Source organism: Lynx rufus, unplaced genomic scaffold (genome assembly GCF_022079265.1).
Source record: "Lynx rufus isolate CCGP_SWC_20201006 ecotype Redwood Valley unplaced genomic scaffold, mLynRuf1.p SCAF_7, whole genome shotgun sequence".
NCBI lineage: Eukaryota > Metazoa > Chordata > Mammalia > Carnivora > Felidae > Lynx > Lynx rufus.
The window spans coordinates 10,842,064-10,859,079 of record NW_025814889.1 but is presented as its reverse complement, the minus strand read 5'-3'; the positions used below and the strand labels follow the sequence as shown (position 1 = coordinate 10,859,079).

The window sequence follows — 17,016 nt, the reverse complement described above, 5'->3', positions numbered from 1 at the left end:
CCGCATGGCCTCCATGCCCCTGGCGGCTGTCCCGCAACTGTGAGATAAGGTGCACCTGAACTTCTGTTCCAGAGGCTCCCCTGTTCTTAGCTCTGCTCCACCCAAGACTTTCGCCTCTCTCCCTTCAGGCTTCAAGGCTCCACTCTACCTCATGGGGTTAGTTATTTGAGATGATCGTTAGAATCAACACAGGGTGCCAACTACAGGCTCCTTAGGTGTCTGAGAACTTTGGAACCAGGGCCAGGTGTATCTTCAGCTCCTGATGAAGGCTTACTTGATCTGATTTTAATCAGTCTGGGCCATATGGCTGTTATCTAGATATGTCTGTGTGCCCAAGAATGAACTCAGAACTCAGCCTGGTGTATGTGGTCAGTCTCTAAATATCGCTGAACGAATTAATGAACACTTAGCCCCTGCACCAAAGTAGGCAAAGGGGGACTGTCATAGAGTCTGACACACTCCAATCTTCTTAAAAGCATCTCTCGTCTTTCCAGCCTTCTCTAAATTATTACTAGCCAATATTACTCTAATTTTGCCTTCCTGATATTTAGTAATGGAGAAAACGTGTTGCTTTTAGATTATTAGTGTCCAAAATTTTCAAAGAAAAGCTCATTTGAAACGCCATTACCAAGGAACCTATCCAGTCACTTAAAAGTGGCTCTTATTGGTCTGGGCAAGAAAATACACAAGATTCCATACATACGCTGTCAAGTCTGGCAAGAAAGATTTGAGACAACTTCCGTCCTTCCCACCCAATCCCAAGTAAATAGGGCATTTGTTTGTATTTCCACATTGGCCTCATGAACGAAAATACCTCCTCCACCTAGAAAAACAATCTGTAACATTCAGACATGGAACTTTGAGGGCTAACTTTTTAGTGCATGCTAGAACCCTAAGTATGCAGTGCTTTAGAAAAATAAAGTAGAAAAGTATCTTTAATAAACATCTCTTCCGTGAGCATCTTTCTCAAGTTTACACTTACACCTGGCTTGGTGTTTCTGTATTTTTCAGAAATACAGATTAAAAGAAAAAATGTTCTCCATTAAAATTAGAGCCAGAAGGAACTTTCTTCCTACAGTCTTCCTGCAACAGACCTGAACGTTTGTTTTATTCTGCTGGGGGGTGGGGAGGGAGACACAAAAAATGACTTTCCTTTAAAGTTTTCTGCTGTGTACCAACTATCCTGCCTGGCAAAGAGTTAAAGAGTTTTCTGAGGTTAGTTCCTGCGGTTAAAAAAAAAAAAAAAAAGTTAGATGCTTAAATTTAGACTCCGTAAAACAATGCTGGGAAACTTAAAAAGCCTTGGAGAAATACTGGACTTTACTGTATTGCCTTTTGTTAAATTGCATCATTTCGGCCACATTTTCTTCTCCTGTTTTAATCCCTTCCGGCCCCGATTCACTGCAGATCCTACGCATTCCCACTTGATTCGGTTACCTGCTGGTGATCCGGGCCTGGGGGGCGGAGGTGGGGGTGGGGACAAAAATCTACTGGTCACTCGCGCAGGACCCAAGCTTAACAGGTGGCTTTGGCTACCTCCTGTCAATATTGGCCTCCCACCCTCCTCTCCGCAACGGTAAGGAGCAGAGCTCCCGGGAGTTCGAGGACCGCGGCGGCAAGGCTGGCGACGAGTCCTGGAACGACTCCGGGGAAGGGCCGTGGGGACAGGGGAAGGATATTAGGGACAAGTCGTAACCGCTCTGCGCCCAAAGCTAAACACGTGCCTCGGACTACCTTGCGCCCCCCAAACAGGACATCCTCGGAGCCGAAAATAGCCGCGTTCTCCCCACCTCCCCAACTTAGGGCGCAACCGAATCCCTGAAATCCCAAAGGGAGGCACTGGGTTTCCCGTAGGTGAGGCCACCGGGTCGACTACGGTCCCTCGGATTGCTCGTCTTTCCTAACTTCCAGGAGGTTGGCCAAGCGAGGTGGAGGGGAGCAGCGCGCAAGAAGAGATCCACGCAACCAGGGCACCGGCGGGGCAGCGTGGGAAGTACAGAGAACCGGGCCACAAGAAAAATGGGTCACCCTCGTCTATCCGAAACCCACCCGAGCCCAAGCCTCCCTCTATAGACTCCAAACGGCGCCCCGCTCACCGACGTGCCAGGCGAGGTCACCGGCTGCCAGGGCACCCTCCCGCCTCTCGGACCCAGCAGGGGATCGCACGGTCCGAACTCACCTGGAAGGAGCCTCCGCCCCGGGGACCGCAGGTGCCCACCCGGACCGCGACCCGGAGCCCTCGCGCCGTCCGCTCCCGGGTCAGCCCGCGCGCGCGCCTCGCCGACAGTCCCAGGCCGCCCGGCCGCGCGCTCCCGCCGCCGCCCGGCGCTCGCACCTCTGCCGCGCGCTCCCCACCGCACGCTCACAGGCCGGCCGCGCTCTCGCCGTCCCGCGCTTCCACCCGCGCCGCGCCCTCGCACCCCCGCCCCTCGCTCCCTCCTCCCCCACACGCCGCGCGCTCGCTCCTGCGCGCTGCACCGCCCCGCCGCGCGCTCCCCGCCGGGGCTCAGCCCCCCAAAACGCTCAGCGCGCGCCCGGGGCATTTAAAGGGACAGGCCCCCGCGCCGGAGCTGCCCCGCGGCCGCCTCTCGAAGGGGTCCTCGGTCGCCGCGCGAGGTCTGAATTTGGGGACCCTCCCCTCCCCCGGCGCCACCTTCGAGTTACGCCCGCCGAGAAGAGCAATAGGGTCTGCGTCTGGAGCTCCGACAGGGTCGTCGTCAGCTTTGAGAGGGCGTGTTACTCGATAGTAACTCCCAAGTACGGACTATTTATTACCCTCGGAGGAGCCATGTAACGCAACGTTATTTCAGGCAATCCTTAGTACGAGCCCCTGATTTCTGTGCCCCTTTTTGCACCGAGGGAAAACTGAGGTCCACAGAGGCGAAGAAACTCCTCCCGGGGCTCCTGACCCCATTGCTCGGTGCTATTTTCTTCTCCGTGGCTGTGGAAATAACGACTGAGGTTAATAGCCGGTGGTGGAAGGCTTTCATTAAGTTGTTGAGAGCTAATGTGACCAGTGTTTCCACGGGGCGGCACAGCTCTCGAGGGAGGGAGAAAGCAAGAATTACCGGGCTTTATTAATTGTAGGGTTGGTTGTGCACCCAGCCGGCAGGCATTCTGAAACCCGTGTTCCGAAACGCTGTGTGTGTGTGTGTGTGTGTGTGTGTGCGCGCGCGCGCGCGCGCATCCCCATTTTACAGAAAACGGGGGAAGGAAGTGGCCGCACGGAATGACTGAGTCACGGCGGCGCTCAGGGCCGAGCCCCAATACCTTCGTCCTTAGCTCATTTCTTTGCCCTCCCCAGGAAGACGGACCTGATTAAAGGAGAGACACCTTTTTCACTAATAACACATTGGCCTCAACTAACTCCCTGCATCTTTAATTAATGTTTACAAAGCACTTTAATCTACCCAACATGCTGGTTAATTAGACAAGTATTATTATCCGCCCCTTTCTGAACCCAATCCAGGAGGGAATCAATACTGCCGGTCCTTAATCCTTGATGAATAATGGGTCTAAGCTTTCTGCTGTTTATTTATTTATTTTTGAACATATTGTGTTAAATACTAATTCATTTAGCATGAATTGGCTTAGTAAAAATTAAATATTAAACACCCGCCAGTGAGAGGTAATATAGGTAACCCTTGTCTTTAAGGATTTCGGATAAAGAAAAAAGACATTTTGTCAAGTGCTTCCCAGAATTCTTTTTTTAAACATTTTTTTAACGTTTATTTATTTTTGAGAGAGAGAGAGAGAGAGAGAGAGAGGCAGCACAAGCAGGGGAGGGGCAGAGAGAGAGGGAGACACAGAATCTGAAGTAGGCTCCAGGCTCTGAGCTGTCAGCACAGAGCCTGACGACGTGGGGCTTGAACCCACAAACCGCGAGATCATGACCTGAGCCAAAGTCAGAAGCTAACTTACTGAGCCACCCAGGTGTCCCTTTTTTTCTTTTTATTATTGTGCTTTTTGCTTGGTTACGTTTTGATGATATGTAAACTTATGTTTGGCTTACTTTTTTAAAGTTTACTTAAAATCTCCGATTTACACATTATCTTTTGTGTAGAAATTAAATTTTACTCTGTCTTTTCTTACAGATGAAGAAGAGATAAAAAGGAAGAAGCTGAAGGATGATGGGAGTAGGAAGGAAGAGAAGAAAAGAAGAAGGCAAAAACCAACCAACTGAACACCACTATCACCACCAAAAAAAAGAGGTGGGAAATGAACAGGGATGAAAGTTTCAAGCAGGTGGCTTTGGGGCCATGAGCCCAGCCCCTGGCCAGCACACACCCCAGAGCTTTGTGGGAATTACAAACAGGTGGACCTTCCTCGAGCTGGTGCAGACCTACCCAGGGCCGCCACGTGACTACCTGAGCACAGACCGGCTTCCAGTCCCCGGTGCACCCTTGTCTAGGCACCTCTGTGCCCACGGAATGACACAAACGGACTAAACAACACAATGAGAGGTAAGAAGACAAGACATAGCTTAGAGGGGTAATTTAAAAAGAGTTATTCATGAAAGTACTTAGATGACGTCAAGGGAGAAAGGAACAAAGAAACACCTGGTAAGTCTTTGTATCTCCTATTGTTATTACTTTAAAAGCCATGGAATTTATAAAATTTTACTTTATGTTCACTGGAGTTTTGTATGTCTTCTGAGGCTGCTCTTTGTTAAGAGAATCCTGGCAATCCATGACCCCCAAACATTAGACAAATATTGTTATGAACTTTGTGTCATGAAAATTTTTGAAGTAAACTAGAAAAATTAAGCTGAACGTACATTTTTGTTTTATAAAAATGGTTACTGTGTAGCGTCCACTTGAGAAACTGCAATATCCGTGATGGCCACTAGAGGGGGCACACACGAAAGAAGAATGGGTAGTAATTTTCATGTTTTCTTTACTAAAAGAATATAGCATTTTAGAGCTGAAAGAGGAGATCCAGAAGAAACGATTTTACTTTATGCCTCTGCCACTCGGATGTACAATTTTGAGCTGCTTTTCCTATTTGAGACTCAGCTCCTCATCTGTACAACGAGGCTACTAACACCTACCCTGCGGAAGGTGAAAATAAAATTATTATTAAAAATTTTTTTAATGTTTATTTTTGAGACAGTGTGAGCAATGGAGGTGCAGAGAGAGAGAGAGACACACACACAGAATCTGAAGCAGGCTCCAGGCTCTGAGCCGTGAGCACAGAGCCCAATTCAGGGTTCGAACTCACAAACTGTGAGATCATGATCTGAGCCCAAGTGGGGCATTCAACCAACTTAGCCACCTAGGCACCCTGAAAACAAAATTATTTTAACATTGACCTGAATAAACAGCAGATGAGAAGAGTTAAGAAATGGAGAAAAATATGATAAATTGCACCGTTTTTAATTGAAACATAGTCCAGGACTATAATAATTAAAAGTGTCAATAGAACAGTAACAGATGTTGAGTGATACAAATAATAGAATAGAATCAATAATCCAGAAAAGGATAGTGTTGGTATAGTGTTGACTGTGAGATGTGATGACAGAGTCATCTAAAATAAATTGAAAAAGGACAGGTTCTCAATAAACAGGCTTTAGAAAACTAGTAATTTGAAAAAATACTCACTGTAAGCCTTACCTTTCATTATGTGCTAAAACAAATTTCAGCTACATTAAAGAATTTTAAAACTAGGAGGAAATTTAGTCAGATATTTTTGTGATCTCAAGATGAGGGAAGAAAAGAAATGGAAAAATCATAGATGAAATGGCCATTAGACTAGATCACATAAAAAATTTTAAATCCTGACAACTAAAAATATTGTGAACAAAATTTGGAAAGAAAAAAACTCTATACAACTGTGCATAACAAATCTGACAGTTAATATCATCCTCAATACAAGAATACCCATAAATTGACAAGAAAACTTAAAAAACTCAATGGGGAAATTACCACAAAAATAGTAATTGATTAGCTCCCTCTCTCTGTGTGTATTATATTTTAAAGTGTTTGGACTAGCTAGTAATTGAAAAAGTAAAAATTTTAAATTGTATATAGTATCCCTATTAGAAAATAGTTTCTTAAGTTTTAATATTCAATAATGACAGGGGTGCAGTGAAATGGGAAATTTTATATACTATTAGTGGAAGCATAAATTAATATAACTTTACTGGAAAGCAATTTTATAAAATATTTCCCAGCTTCAAAAATGTTTATACACTTTGATCATATATTTCCGTATCTGTATGGAATTCTATAGAAGTAGTCAGAAACGAGCACAAAGATGTGTGCCTAAGGATATATACTGCTGTCTCCTTTTTATAACGTCACAAAATTGGAAACGACCAAATATCCAAAATTGGAGAGAAATAAAATATTAATAGCTTTTTAAATTGAGGACTTTTTCTGGGGTGTCGCAGTGGCTCAGCTGGTTAAGCATCTGACTGGCTCAGGTCACAATCTCATGGTTTGTGAGTTTGAGCCCCGCATTAGGCTCTGCGCTGACAGCTCGGAGCCTGGAGCCTGCTTCGCATTCTGTGACTCCCTCTCTCTCTACCCCTCCCTCACTCATGCTCTGTCTCTCTCTCCTTCAAAAATAAAATAAACATTAAAAAAGAATTAAAAATAAAATAAAAATGAGGAATTTTTTGTGGCTACAAGAAAATATCTAAATATTGTTAAGGGGGGGAAGAACATTACAAAATTATATGTAAATTATTATTTCGTGGAAATACATTTCCACATACTTGGAAAATGCACGTATGTATGGAAAATTAGAAGGAAATCTGTCAAAATGATGGCAGTTACTGTTTCTGGCTCTGATTACATGATTCTTATTTATGGTTCTGTTTATGTTCCAAATTTTCTGCTATGACTCTATATTACTTTTATAAATCAACAAAAACTAATAAATATTATATTTCTGTATGAGACAGTAAATGCCAACGTGTATAGCATTGAGCCTGGCTTATATCAAACATTCAATATATACTTGATGGACAATGAGAAAAAGAGAAGAACGCTGTTATGCTGCCAGGAGATTTCTTAGTGAAGTTTCTTGATTTGAAAGAAGAAATAATTGGGGTGCCTGGCTCAGTCATTAGGCATCTGACTTCGGCTCAGGTCATGATCTCATGGTTCGTGAGTTGGAGCCTGACGTCGGGCTCTGTGCTGACAGCTCAGAGCCTGGAGCCTGCTTTGGATTCTGTGTCTCCCTTTCTCTCTGCCTCTCCCCTGCTCGTTCTCTGTCTCTCTCAAAAATAAATAAACGTTAAAAAAATTTTTTTAAATAAAGAAAGAAGAAATCATTTAAAAAGTTAAAAAAGAAATATTTAATCTACTTCTACAGATGAAGAATTTATGACCTGGAGGTTTTTTGGTGGCACATTTAGAGGAAAACTAGAAAAGATGATGGTGGAATGGTTCCATACTTCCTGAAAGCAAGTGGATGAGGTCTGTATTCCCGGGCAGTATTTTGAAGGAGAAACATGTAGAAGAAACAAATATGGAAGAAAACAGTAAACAAGTTATTCTTTAAAAAGAAAAATTTAATGTTTATTTTTGAGAGAGAGAGAAACAGAACACAAGCATGGGAGAGGCCGAGAGAGAGGGAGACACAGAATCTGAAGCAGGTTCCAGAATCTGAAGCTGTGCTGACAGCTCAGAGCCTGACACGGGGCTCGAACCCACAAACCGTGAGATCATGTTCTGAGTTGAAGTCGGATGCTTCACCGACCAAGCCACTCACACACCCCTAAACAAGTTATTCTTGAAACTTAATGGTAAGCATTCAGAAAGAGAAGCAAGACCCCGAAAGATCCCTGGGGAACAGGAAGTGCTGGTCAGACAGGCTTTAGGACCTGCCAGTGAATGAGGTCCATACAGGGAGAGAGGAGGTATGGTGCCCATTCATCCTTCACCCAAATATTCTTTGTGGTCCCAGGTGGCAGGCACTACTATGGGCAAGGTCCAGGAGGTACAATGGTGGACAGCATGCACAAACCCCCTGCCTACATGGACTTTATGGTCCAGGAGGGCTTGGGGAGACACAGACAAGACTCAGGTGAGAAAATGGTTAATCACCAACAGTCTGTTGACCCACAGATAGAATGTAAGTGATTCTGTAAATAAAAGCAATAGTGAGATGAACTACATCTCTCCCCAGAGATAAGCCTAAGGCATAATTCGTAGTTAAAATTTGACCAAGTTCAACTTGTTTTGCTTCATGCTGATCTCTGGCTAGTTTTCAGTTTACAGATGGAGTATGCGAGGCCGACAGGGTTTGGAAATGGCTTGTGTCTGAGGAGACTGGGTATGGGGCAGCTGCTGAGGGAAGGACTTTTATTTATTTATTTTTCAAATATATATATATATATATATATATATATTTTATATATATATGTTTTCAAATATATATATATATATATATATATATATATATATATATTTAACTTTATTTATTTTGAGAGAGAGAGCACAAGCAGGGGAGGGGCAGAGGGAAGGAGAGACAGAATCCCAAGCAGGCTCTGTGCCATCAGCACAGAGCCCAATGTGGGGCTTGAACTCACAAACTGTGAGATCATGAGCTCTGAGCCAAGATCAAGAGTTAGAAGCTCAACTGACTGAGTCACCCAGGTGCCTCCCCCCCCCCCACCTCAGCGAAGGAAAGGAGAGTCTTAGGAAAAGTTTCCTGTGCAAGGTGTCTGTTAACCCTCACCACCTTCCCACCAAACCTTCACTACCTCCTCCATTCCTCCTGAGTGTTTTTGGTGTCAGGAGATTTGAATACGGGCCAACACCAGCCTCAGGTGAGTGTCGGGTAAGAGCAGGACTCAGTGAGACTCAGTCCTGTTTGTGTCACAGAGCGGGTACCACATTTGGAAGGAGAGAGAGTATAGTAGGTGGAGTACTGTATGTGTGTCGTTTGTTGCCTTTCTGCGAAGTTGAACTTCTGTAAACCCATTTCAGTTGAAATATTTCATTACATCAACAGCTAAGTTTGGAGGTGGACATTTTTCTATACAATTCTGTTGTGCACCAGTAGAACTTCCTGTTTGATCTGACCCTGAACTTGAGGATGTTAATTTCCTGAATTGTGAGTGAGCTCTTTCCTAGTGTTGCAGTCAGAGTCAGATTAAAGGAATCACCCAACCTGATAGGTGGCCACTTGTGGGGCAGCAAAGTCCCAGTCTGGCTCCCAGCTTTACAGATGCAGCGGCTTGATTCCCATCGGGGCCACCTGGGTGTTACCAGGCTCTTAGGCACTGAGTGTCAATTGTATTTCCAAGTTTCAATGTTGGTGGAAGGAAGGGTAGGGGAAACCTTACTGGCAATCCTTGGATAAACTTAAAAATTATTTTATTTTATTTTATTTTGTTTCATTTCATTTCATTTTATTTCATTTCATTTCATTTCATTTTATATATTTTTAGAGAGAGAGTGAGTGCAAGGGGGGTAAGGGGTGAGAGGGAGAGAGAAAGAGAGAGAGAGAGAATCCCCAAAATCCCAGCGTGGAGTCTGGTGCAGGATTCGATCCCACAACCCTGGGATCATGACCTGAGCCAAAATCAAGAGTTGGACAGTTAACTGACTGAGCCACCCAGGTGCCCAAGCTTGAGATGTTTTATTTCAATTTCTAGATTGTTAAATAGGATAAAAATTACAACAGGAAAAGAAAAGGGAAATCAGACCACACGCTACCATTCGCTGTGAATAATAAAATGTTGTGGGATGTGTTTCCTGTTGTCCTAAAATTAAAACTAAGGACTAACAGTACTTACCACCTCTTACATTCCAAATTCAAGACGTCACCAGGAATTAATCAGGGACTATTTCCTCAGGATTTATTGGCAGTCAACAAATGTGAACTGGCCCTGCCACCAACAGCCCCCTCCCCCATTTCCTAACTAAGAAGAGGCTTGAGGGTCCTAAGCTTTGTGGAAATGCAGTTAGTATTCATGTTGGGAGGCTGTTCTCTCCCCCTGCTGGGGAGGAGGGATATATGGCTTTTGTATCCACCCAGGGTAACCTCCCTTCCAGTTCTCCGAGATTAGGGACTTTAGGTCTGCAGAATCCCTTTTGCCACATAATGTGACGTAATCACAGAGGTGACACCCTGTTGTGTTCTCGGGTTCCACTGATACTCAAGGGGAGAGTATTATACAAGGATGTAACACCAGGGAACTGGAGTCTTAGGGGGCGTCCTAGAATTCTGCCTTAGAAGGGGTTCCTCTCATCCCACGGCCAAGCATGGGCCTGAGACAAATCGCTCAGAAAGACTGGAGTTCAGCAAGACGGGGAGCATATTACCCCACGTTACCCTCAGGCCACCAGGAACTGAGTGGGGTAAAGTCATACCAAGCATTTGAGGAGCATGGCACAGAATGTCTTTCCTGCTGAGGTTTGAACACAGATTTGGAAGACTGGTGCCTGCTCCCAGGCTGGAAATTTCACGGGAGTGTAAGGAAGGGGACCTTTTAGTTTCCGGGGCTCTACCTGAAGGAACACAAATTATCTGAGAGGCAGACCCAATAAGCTGCTTTCCAGGGGGCCAATAAGCCAGGCAAGTGACATTGAGGTGGAAGGTTTTAAGTTTTTAAGAAAAAAAAAAAATTTTTTTATTGTTGTGAAATATACATGATATAAAATTTATCATTTTAATAATGTTAAATGTATAACTTAGGGGCATTGTTACATTCACAACAACCATCACCACTTATCCATCTCCAGGACTTTTTCGTCTTCCCAAGCCGAAACTTTATCTCCATTAAACACTAACTCCCTATTCTGCCTTCCTCCAGCCTCTGGCAACCACTGTTCTTTCTGTCTATAAATTTGCCTACTTCATATATATGGAGTCATACGCTGTCTGTCTTTCTCATCTGGCTTCTTTCACTTAGCATAATGTTTTCAAGTTCATTCATGTTATAACATATATATTAGAATTTCCTTCCTTCTTAAGGCTGAATAATATTTCACTGAATGGATATACCACATTTTGTTTACTCTTTCATCTGTCAACAGACGCTTGGCTTGCTGCTACCTTTTGGCTATTGGGAACAAGGCTGTAGTGAACACGGGTGCACAAGTATCTATTCAAGTATCTGCTTTCGGTGGTTTTGTATATTCACCCAGAAGTGGAATTGCTGAATCATACTGTGATTCTGTGCTTGAATTTTTGAGGAACTGCCATACTGCTTTCCACAACAGTTGCATCATTGTACATTCCCACCAGCAGTGCATGTAGGAGCGTTCCAGTATTTCCTATCTGTTGTTGCTGTTAGTTTTAATAATTAGAACTGAACCTGAAAAACAGACATAGACTGGTTTAATAACCAAAACTGTTAGAGAAGTTATTAAATCTGGCCAATCTGATCCCTGATGTACTGCTAGTCTGTGGGAAATGGCAATTTCACGGAGAACAGCTGGGGGCAGATACTGGCAGCAATAAAACTGATTCATGCTTATGCCCCAACAAGTTGAGACTCTTGAATAAGCTAGTTACAGGAACAAATAAATAGGTAAAAGAGAATTTTTCCCCCTTGGCTTTTTCTTAAAATGCTTGCTAACTTTGCTAATGATTCACATAAGAATATAGCAGGCTAAACGTATGTATTGCCTTCATCACTTCACCTCCCATTCATTTCTTTTTTTTCTTTAATGTTTATTTTTGAGAGAGAGAGAGCAGGGAAGGGGCAAGAGAGGGGGGACAGAGCATCCCTAGCAGGCTCCACGCTGACAGCAGAGAGCTCGATGTGGGGCTTGAACTCACAAACCATGAGATTGTGACCTGAGCCAAAGTTGGATGTTTAACTGACCGAACCACCCAGGCGCGCCCCCCCCCCCCCCGTTTATTTCTTAAACCCTTATCATCTGGGTTCTAGTCTCACAACTGTTCTGAAGCTGTGTTCTCTTAGGTCCCAACCTGATTTTCAGTCTCTGACAGTTGGGATCATCCATTAAATCTAAGTATTTTTCCCCAAGTTGAATCTTTCAAGCAGAGCAAAGATGCTCTTTGCTCCTTGGGCAAAGACATTCATCAGCCTGACCTCACATATTACTTCTATGACAATGACCTGAAAAATCGCCACCTCTGGGCATTATTCATTCCATTGAACAAGCTGAATGTCTCCTCTGGTTTCCATTGGGAACCTTGTTTTAAACTGTGTGCCGGGCATCTCATTCATGAAATTCATTCGTCCATCCATCACCCTCTCTGGTTGTGAAAGGCCAGCCTCTCTCCTTAGATTTCTTGAGCTGGGAGGAGTATAGACACACACACAGTTAAATCATTCTGCATGATATGGAAGCAGGGGTACTCTACTGGCATCTCAGGAAGGAGATTGGGATCCTAAAGGAGGAAATGGAAGGGTCAGGAGAGGCGGGAAGCAGGGAGGGCTAGCTAACAACATGACAGAAGACCACGGTCTATGGAGAGACACATAAAACATTCCCTTTGTGGGAATGCGGGACTTCAGAACGATGTCTGACAGTAAAGTTGAAGAGTTTGCAAATTGTGTGGCATTCCTGTGCAACTCCTGAACTTCCTAACACTCTTTGGGCTCTTTGGGGGAATGAAAAGGGTCATAGCCCAGGATTTTCCGGAAAGCAAGGAGAAGTAAAATAGAGCTGGGTATAATCATTTGGAGTCAGAGGACAGCAGATAAATCAATTGCAGTGTGGGTAAGAAAGCAAATCCCCGTGCCCTTAGGTATGTTAGGCAAATATGTGTTCTAAGCTCTGCCATCATCACTACCTAAGTCATTGACTTTGATTTTAAGTAAAAGAGTGACCTTAAGAAGTAGGAAGCCATGGAGATTCTTGGATTATATAATATTCATAAATAGGACATCAACCTGTGGCATGAGGTGCCTGTGCTTCATAGATGTGAGAACACTCACGGGGCCAGCTGCATCTGTTTACTGCCATGAAGGGTTCGGCCCTCACCTTTTGGCTTCCTTCTTGGGCTCTAAGCTTCTTTCTTAAGCTCTTTAAGAGGCCTGGTGACCCTCTCGTATCTCAGGGGTATAGTAATAATCATGCTGCATATCTTTATATCATTTCACAGTTTACAGAACTCATTCACACACATTTTATTCTCATAATAGTCTTTAGAAGGTATTATTCTTCCCATTTTACAGGTGAGGAAACTGAGGTTCAAAAAGGGTTCCATGATTCGCTCAAACTCACGCATGTAGTAAGTGTCTGAGTGAGTGAGAATTCTGTCTGTTGCGCTCCCCTTACCCCTGGAGCTGCCTTCCGAACATGAGTTCTTCTGACTGATTCAAGCACCTCTCTCTATAAAGTTGGTTAAGGGATTTGTGCCTCTGTTGCTGACTACTTTCAAGGTTTCAAATTAGTATTGGGGAAATGTATGACCTTTATGAGAGTTTAGGGAATAGTTACAAACATTCAAAATGTGGAAATCTCACCTTAAGTATTCATCTGAGTGGAGTCAGCTGAGGAGGTACTAAGAGAGACAAGAAAAACCAGAAGATGCATTTCCCAGCTACAGAAAGGTTGAGAACTGTGTACAAATCCACCAAGAGTTTGTTGGAAATATTCGAGCATTTTCCTTAAGGATTTCCTAAAGAATTGCTAAATGCTAAATACAAAGCACTGTTTTATACTTATGAGAAGATTCTTTGCTTCCATGTTTCAGGCAACTCTAAAGCAGAGCAATTCTCTGAGTCAAGCTCACCTATGTAAAGTGTCACGTCTTTCCAGGGCAGACTGAAGCCCTGCATCGAAGCAAAAGCCCAGAAACTGTAAAGGGATAAGGCTACAGGATTCATGCTACACAGGCTTCATCGTCTTGCCCATCTTCACGTCTTCGTTTGGTTTTACTCAGGAGCCCTTAACCAGACTGGTGGGGGGACAAAAAGGGAGTGTGGGCCATGCAGGTGATAGGGAGAGCTGGCCAGGGCACAGAGTTCGCTTCAGTCTGTGTCTCTCTCAGGAAGGGCAGACGAACCCTTAGGAACTATGCGTTCTGGTGGGAGAAAAATTATTCTCAATGGGGGTATTTAAATATGCACATTTCCAACCAACTATTTGAGGATCGCAGGGCCAGTTGACATATCCAGTAATTCTTCCCTCTCCCTCAGCCATGGTTTCGGTCACCCGCAGTCAAGGTCCAAAGCAGATGACCCTCCTTCTGATGGATGGTCAGAAGGTCACCAGGAGCCTTGTGGTATGTCATTCACCTTGCTTCATCTCATCATGTAGGCATTTGATCATCTCACGTCATCACAAGAAGAGCGAGTACAGCGCAATATGATACATAACTTTTTTTATAGTATATCATCATTGTTCTACTTCATTATTCGTGTTGTTAGTCACTTACTGTGCCTAATTTAGAAGTTAAACCTTATCATAGTTGTGTATATACGGGAAAAAATGCAGTGTATGTGGAGTTTGGTACCATCTCTGATTTCAGGCACCCAATGGGGGGCTTGGAACGTGTTCCCATGGATAAGGGGCACAACTATACCAACAAGTCCCTAATAGGCTTGAGTTTTGTCTTTCATCAGCTCATTTCCCAAGTTTAGGAAGAAGAGCAAAATTAGGTCATTTAATTTTCATTGACTTTCCCTTCCCCTTCCTCTCCTGGGAAGAGGAACAGACCCGGTAGATTCATAAATTGAATAGTTTAAGCAATTAAAATCTGACTCGAGCTAACTAGGATATAGTAGTAAGGAAGGAGTCATCTAATTTAATAAGTGGGAAGACATGATCAAGAATAAGCCATTCTAACTTCCACTCTGTTAAAAAAAAAGTTGTGTTAAGAAATTCCAAATGTTTGAAACATTTCTAAGAAGGCCAAATAATTTTTTATTTTATCAGTATATTTACTACAAGGTATCTTTAAGTTGTGAGGGCCTTTGGTGCATTAAGAATGTCCAGGTTGTTGGCACAAAAACAGACACTCAGATCAATGGAACAGAATAGAGAACCCAGAAATAGACCCACAAATGTATGACCAACTAATCTTTGACAAAGCAGGAAAGAATATCCAATGGAATAAAGACAGTCTCTTCAACAAGTGGTGCTGGGAAAACTGGACAGCGACATGCAGAAGAATGAACCTGGACCACTTTCTTACACCAGACACAAAAAAATAAACTCAAAATGGATTAAAAACCTAAATGTAAGACAGGAAGCCATCAAAATCCTTGAGGAGAAAGCAGGCAAAAACCTCTTTGACCTTGGCTGCAGCAACTCCTTACTCAACACGTCTCCAGAGGCGAGGGAAACAAAAGCAAAAATGAAATATTGGGACCTCATCAACATAAAAAGCTTCTGCACAGCAAAGGAAACAATCAGCAAAACTAAAAGGCAACTGACGGAATGGGAGAAGATATTTGCAAACGACATATCAGATAAAGGGTTAGTATCCAAAGTCTGTAAGGAACTTATCAAACTCAACACCCAAAAAACAAATAATCCAGTGAAGAAATGGGCAAAAGACATGAATAAACATTTCTCCAAAGAAGCCATCCAGATGGCCAACTGACACATGAAAAAATGCTCCACATCACTCATCATCAGGGAAATACAAATCAAAACCACAATGAGATACCACTTTATACCTGTCAGAATGGCTCACATTAACAACTCAGTCAACAACAGAGGTTGGTGAGGATGCAGAGAAAGAGGATCTCTTTTGCACTGCTGGTGGGAATGCAAGCTGGTGCAGCCACTCTGGAAAACAGTATGGAGGTTCCTCAAAAAATTAAAAAATAGACCCACCCTACGACCCAGCAATCGCACTACTAGGTATTTATCCAAGGGATACAGGTGTGCTGTTTTTGAAGGGACACATACACCCCAATGTTTATAGCAGCACTATCAACAATAGCCAAAGTATGGAAAGCACCCAATGTCCATCGATGGATGAATGGATAAAGAAGATGTGATATATATATATATATATATATATATATATATATATATACACACACACACACACAATGTAGTATTACTTGGCAATCAAAAAGAATGAAATCTTGCCATTTGCAACTACGTGGATGGAACTACAGGGTATCATACTAAGCGAAATCAGAGAAAGACAAATATCATATGACTTCACTCATATGAGGACTTAAAAAAATTTTTTTTAATGTTTATTTATTTTTGAGAGAGAGAGACAGAGCCTGAGTGGGGGAGGGGCAGAGAGACGGAGATACAGAATCCGAAGCAGGCTCCAGGCTCCAAGCTGTCAGCACAGAGCCTGATGCGGGGCTCGAACTCACAAACCATGAGATCATGACCTGAGCTGAAGCCGGACGCTCAACCGACTGAGCCACCCAGGCGCCCCAAGGAGGACTTTAAGACACAGAACAGATGAATACAAGGGAAGGGAAGCAAAAATAATATAAAAACAGGGAGGGGGACAAAACATAAGAGACTCTAAAATATGGAGAACAAACAGAGGGTTGCTGGAGGGTTTGTGGGAGGGGGGATGGGCTAGATGGGTAAGGGGCGTTAAGGAATCTACTCCTGAAATCATTGTTGCACTATATGCTAACTATCTTGGATGTAAATTTAAAAAAAAATAAATTAAATTTAAAAAAAAGACTTCAAATATTCTGCACTTAAAGCCATATTTCTCAACTTTAATATGCATACAAATCACCTGAGAATCTTGTTAAAATAAGGTCCTGATGCATTCTGGAGTAAGGCTTGAGATCCTGCATTTCTAATAAGCTCCTAAGGCATGCCAATGATGCTGTCATAAAGACCACACTTTGAAGAGCAAAGTCTCATGAGGTCCAAGTTTTGGGTGAGGAGGAAGTCCCCTGGTGATTCATATGCATGAGAATCTTTGCCCAAGGTCAAGGGACATTAAAAGAATATCCTTACAAAACACTAGCTACATTTACTCAAGGAATGTTAATGACATGGTCAAGATTTTTTTTTCAATTTAATGTATCTCTAAGCAACTAGACTGTTTTTGGGGCACCTGGGTGGCTCAGCCCGTTGAGCATCTGATTTGACTTAGGTCATGATCTCCTGGTTCTTGGGTTCAAGCCCCACTTCAGGC

General features: G+C 43.4%; 1 protein-coding gene and 1 long non-coding RNA gene across 5 annotated transcripts in view; one reads left to right on the top strand and one right to left on the bottom strand.

Moving 5' to 3' along the window:
- PROSER2 (proline and serine rich 2) overlaps positions 1–3,090 on the bottom strand; it is a 45,027-nt gene extending 41,937 nt beyond the window's left edge. The window contains exon 1 of one of the 4 annotated variants that reach the window (XM_047065863.1): positions 3,069–3,090. The gene's annotated coding sequence lies outside the window, so the exon portion shown is untranslated. Of the gene's footprint in view, positions 1–2,179; positions 2,277–2,653; positions 2,726–2,775; positions 2,931–3,068 lie in introns of those variants that run through there. The other 3 variants (XM_047065861.1, XM_047065862.1, XM_047065860.1) reach the window with 3 other exon arrangements.
- LOC124501568 (uncharacterized) overlaps positions 2,684–17,016 on the top strand; it is a 29,729-nt gene continuing 15,396 nt past the window's right edge. Inside the window, exons 1-2 of the long non-coding RNA XR_006959784.1 lie at positions 2,684–2,757; positions 4,095–4,463. This is a non-coding gene — a long non-coding RNA (uncharacterized LOC124501568). The remainder of the gene's footprint in view (positions 2,758–4,094; positions 4,464–17,016) is intronic.